We start from the raw sequence: 5,021 nt of genomic DNA, 5'->3' as shown, positions 1-5,021 counted from the left end.
GACGCCGCAGAGACATGTTCCTCGTGTGCGGACAAGTCTGCCCACGATGGTGGGGGAGGAGGTGAAACAGATCAGAACATGCCGCCCCAAAACAGGCCACTTTGGCACATTGATTGCTTCGGGCTGCAGGCAATTGAGAAAGAGCAGATACAGGCAGCACCCCTGACTGCCTCCTTTCTATCCGAGAGCAAGGCCTAAATTCCCGTGAGAAAGATGCCCTCCCTGTACTAGGAAGAGGGGAACATTCTCATCACCGGACACGAGGAATCAACACGGAGATGGATCTGTACAAACCAACCTACTACAGGAACCCGGTCATCTAGTAGCTTTCCCAACAATTTCCTGCCCCAAACCCCTTTTTCCCTTGTCTTCACACCTCTGCACAATTTATTATTCATTGTTAAAATGGTCTGTGAGCTCCCAGCCCTCACTGCTTCTCGGGGGTTTTCGCTTCTTTCTATGAAGCCCTCGTGCCATGTAAAAATATGAATATCAAATAAAATGTGTATGTTTTATCTCCTCTGACTCTGTCCTTTGTCAGTTCAATTCACAGGCTCTAGTCACAGACACTAAGAGGGTAGAAGAAAAGTGTCCCCTCCTTAACAGAGGCCAGTGCCCAGTGAGAAACAAATTGTCAGAGATGGAAAATGAGGAAGCTACAGAAAGGGTGCGTGCCTGATGACATCACTGATACCCCTGGATGCAGCCTGGCCTGAAGCTGTCCCTGGCCTTCCCATTTCCTTGCGTCTGTAAAACTCCTTTGCTGTTATGAAGCGAGTTTGCAACCAACAGAGTACTGAGTATCGTCTTTCCCCATTTTATCAAGGAGGATACAGAGTTTGAGAAGTTAAATCACTTTATTTATGGCCATAGTGCAACTAGCAAAACAGGGATTTAAACTCGGATCTTAAAGCCAACGAGATCCCCATGACATGAAACCCCTTGCCCTTCCCAGTGTCTTCTTCAGAGGCCAGGGAACCTAACTGTAGATCCGTAAGCGGTTACCTTTGGGGAGAAGAATTAGAAGCGACAATGTAGCTCTTTCCGCCCAGGGTTGCGGGAGAAAGTGCCATCTAGAACTTTGCCTTTGACCCTTAGCTAATCATTTCTCTAAGAGGAAAGCAGCGTTTCTAAGAGAAATGCAAAGTTTTCTCATTCGGAGGTCTTTTTTTTTTTTTTTTTTTTATGTAACCTAAGCCAAGAGGACGACTTCAATTTCTAGACTAGTCATTAATAATGTTCATTTAAAACCAAGACAAGACTTCCCAAGCCAAACAAAATGGTAAGATTCTGTATTTTGATCATGTTTGCCTAATTGCTGTATTTAGGCGATTAATGGGCCAGCGGGCCGGTAGAGGAAGCTTGGTTACGACTTTGAAATCCTCCAAAATTGCTAAATCCACCTGAAATCTGATTTCACTCTTCTTAAAAAAAAAAAAAAGCATTCCAAACGTTAGCTGAGATTTTTAAAAATGCGCATAAATATTTGCAATCAGTATCACTTGGGCTCACAAGATAAACAGTCATAAGACAATATTGTGACCGATTTTCCCCTCCCGCTAAACAACTTCCTCCGAGAAGGAAAGGTTAGACTCATCAGAAGTAAATTAACTGCAGCTGCAGCCAACATTTTCTTTCTATTTTTACGAGAAAGCAGTTTGCAGCGATTGCGCCGCAACCTCGCTGCGTGGGCTGCGGTGGGAATTTGGGGCGTCCAATCTGGATGAGGATGAGGTGTTGAAGGCAAACCCCTGTTTTGTAACACTGCTGTCTCTCGGGGCGCCTGGCTGGCTCGGCGGGCAGAGCACGCGACACTTGCTCTCCGGGTGGTGAGTTTGACACCCCCCCCCCCCGCCAAAAAAAAAAACAAAAACCACTGTTCTTTCTAGAACGCCTTGGAGAGGCCAGTGGTGGCTCCCACCACAGCAGAGGAGCGAGGGGTGTTAACGGGGCACGCAGCCAGCGTCTCTGTCTTCTGTGGGGCTCCAAGCTGGATGTTCATTCAAGTGTCCGCAGGTTTTAAAACGTCCTTTTTAAAAACAGCGCATTGTTCTCATTTACGCAGCTAGGAGCTGGCAAAAGCCTTCCACGCTGCCGCCGAAAGAAATGTGGCTTGCAGATTTGTTAAGTCTCGGTGTGGTTAATTGCAGGTGCGCGGTCGATACGGCAAGAGAGGCGGTGGGGCTGTTGCCGGCCTGTCGTCCTTCCCGATGCGGGTTTTCCAACCCACTTTGTCCACCTCGTCGGTCACCAGCACCAGAACACGGAGCTCCCTGCCCCAACCCAATGACCCGGTTAGTGGCTGAATGCTATCAAGGGTTAAGGTGAAGGTGACGCGCTCACTCATTCATTGCATGCATGCCCACGCATGTATGCCTGCACGTGTGTATGTGTGCGCGTGCATGTGTGCATGCACGCGTGTGTGCGCGTGCATGTGTGTGCGTGTATGCGGCATATGCATGCGTGCGGGTGCGTGCGCATGTGTGCGTGTGCACACGTGCGCATGCGTGTACATGTGCACGTGCGCGCGTGCGTCCGTTGTGTGCGCGTGCTTGTGTGCGTGTGTGGTGTGCATGTGGGTGTGTGTACATGTGCGCGTGTGCGTGTGTGTGCGCGCGTGTGCACATGTGCAATGAATGATCAGAACAAAAATGGAGGGAAAAAGTTTAGGGAGTAGACAGGGCAGTCCGCTTAGTTTTGTGTTTGTCACTTAACACTGGATTATAAAAGCCCGTTTTCTTGCAACTTTCTTTCTTTTTCAGGGCCAAGAGGTCACAGTCCAGAGCTTCGGAGCTCAGGTTCCGGCACAGGATGGTGGATCCAAGTCCAACTCGCCACCCACGAACTCCAGACACTGGGTGACCCGCTTACCCCCAAGCACCTTCATTTTCTCACCTGCAAAATTAGGGCAATAACCAAATCCGCGTCGTGAGTTGTGGCAAATGCAAGTCACACGTGCAGAGAGAGCCTTCTCTGCAGCGTTTGGTACAGAGAAAGGGGTCAGTCGGTAGCACCTGCGAGCATCCACGCCTGCAGTTCCAACAATGCCTTTACGCGCCAAGATCACACGACGTCCCGGCCGTTTCCGGGCTCTGCGCTGACGATGCTGCAGGGAACTTCCCCGTCAGGCCACCCTTCCGGACACTTGCGTTTCTCTGTAAGCTCCCCACAGTGAGTATAAACACACGTTCTAGCAGAGTCCTCGTCGCGCTTTCGCTTTGCCCAGTGGTGGCCCCCGCGATGTAAGAGGATGCTCACTCCCTTGTGCCCTCCTTGGCACAAAACGGGACCGGTATTTTAAAACTTTGCCACTCTGAGGGGTGAAAGCCGACATCTTTGGGGTGTTTGATGACCATTTCACAGACATCCGGTGGGGCCAGACATCTTTTTATGTAGTGTTTTGACTCCTGGCATTTTTCCGTTAGTGAATTACCTGCTCATGACTTTTTTTTTTTTTTTTTAATTTTAACGTTTATTTATTTTTTGGGGGACAGAGAGAGACAGAGCATGAACAGGGGAGGGGAAGAGAGAGAGGGAGACACAGAATCGGAAACAGGCTCCAGGCTCTGAGCCATCAGCCCAGAGCCGGATGCGGGGCTCGAACTCACGGACCGCGAGATCGTGACCTGGCTGAAGTCAGACGCTTAACCGACTGCGCCACCCAGGCGCCCCCCTGCTCATGACTTTTAACTCCTTCCTCTTGCCTAAGCATCTGTCTTCGATGAAAAAAGCCAGTGCATGCACGTAAAAGGAAAAATATCAGGCAATAGCTAACATTTTTAATGTTTATTTATTTTTGAGAGAGAAAGAGAGAGACACAGACGGAGACAGAGAGAGCGTGAGTGGGGGAGGGGCAGAGAGAAAGGGAGACACAGAGTCTGAAGCAGGCTCCAGGCTCCAGGCTCCGAGCTGTCAGCACAGAGCCCGGCACGGGGCTCGAACTCACAAACCTCGAGATCATGAGCTGAGCCGAACTCGGGCGCTTAACCAACTGAGCCCCCCAGGTGCCCCAAACAGCTAACATTTTTAAAGCACTGTTTACGTACCAGGCGTGAGGCTAAGCACATTCCATACATTCACCTTCTTCATCATCAGAGCATCCCTATAAGGTGAAGATAACTCCTACCCCCTATAAAGAAATGAAAGCACAGAGAGGCTTAGCCACTTGCCCAAGGTCACACAGCCAGGAAGTGGCCTAATGGAATGTGGAAGCAGGCAAGTCTGGCCCCTTCTTCATCGTTCTGTCCAACTGTCCCCACAAAGCCATCCCGGTGGCCCTTCAGCCTCTCTCCTCGGGGTTCTCATTATGAGCTGAGCCCACACTGCAGGGAAATCATAAAGGCAGAGAGGAACAGTGTTGTTTCCCCATCTTTGCTTTCTTTCTCCTTCTGGAGCATCTGGCTGGCTCAGCCTATAGAGCATACAGCTCTCGATCCCAGGCTCGTGAGTTCGAGCCCCACGTTGGGCAGTTGGGTGTAGAGTTCGCTTTAAAAAAAAAAATTCTTGAACTGAATCAAGATGAAAACACAGCACATCAGAATCTGTGGCCGCTCGAAAAATAGTGCTGAAAGGGAAATGTAAAACACCAGATGCATACATAAAAAGAGAGAGAGAGAAATTTCTTTCTGCTTCTGTCTAAATAAATGCCTCCTTCAGCAATTTAAACAGCACAACACCCTCCTAGTGGATGTTGCTGCTTAAATGTGTGGGTTCCTCGTTGGGTGGCATTAGCCACGTCCCTCAGGACAAACGGCATCTCACAGATCTTCCTTGGTCGGGGATGTTGCTTTGTTTTGCCTTGTCTTGGGTTTGTTTTGTTTGTTTTTGTCCTGTTTTTAAACCGCAGCTCTGAACGTGAGGGTCCAGCTGAGAAGCTATGGTGTTTCTTTGCAGGGAAAGATGTGCTAGATGTTAAGGCAAATATTTGGTTTGTCAGTTGCAACTATTGAAGCTGGGCAGGAGGAGAGACTCGTCTTCCAGGAAGTGTGTGAGCAGTGAACACACATCCAGGAGCAACTCTG

The 5,021-nt window shown here is 49.4% G+C and overlaps 1 long non-coding RNA gene across 1 annotated transcript; it reads right to left on the bottom strand.

Moving 5' to 3' along the window:
• Positions 1–1,185: 1,185 nt before the first annotated feature.
• Positions 1,186–3,134, bottom strand: LOC121020093 (uncharacterized). The gene is made up of 2 exons (XR_005785930.1): positions 2,896–3,134; positions 1,186–2,273 (listed from the first exon to the last, which is right to left on the bottom strand). It is a non-coding gene; the product is annotated as an uncharacterized LOC121020093 (long non-coding RNA).
• Positions 3,135–5,021: the final 1,887 nt, after the last annotated feature.

This window comes from Herpailurus yagouaroundi, unplaced genomic scaffold (assembly GCF_014898765.1).
Source record: "Herpailurus yagouaroundi ecotype Mexico unplaced genomic scaffold, PumYag 246, whole genome shotgun sequence".
Classification (NCBI taxonomy): domain Eukaryota; kingdom Metazoa; phylum Chordata; class Mammalia; order Carnivora; family Felidae; genus Herpailurus; species Herpailurus yagouaroundi.
This window is presented reverse-complemented; position numbering and strand designations above follow the sequence as displayed.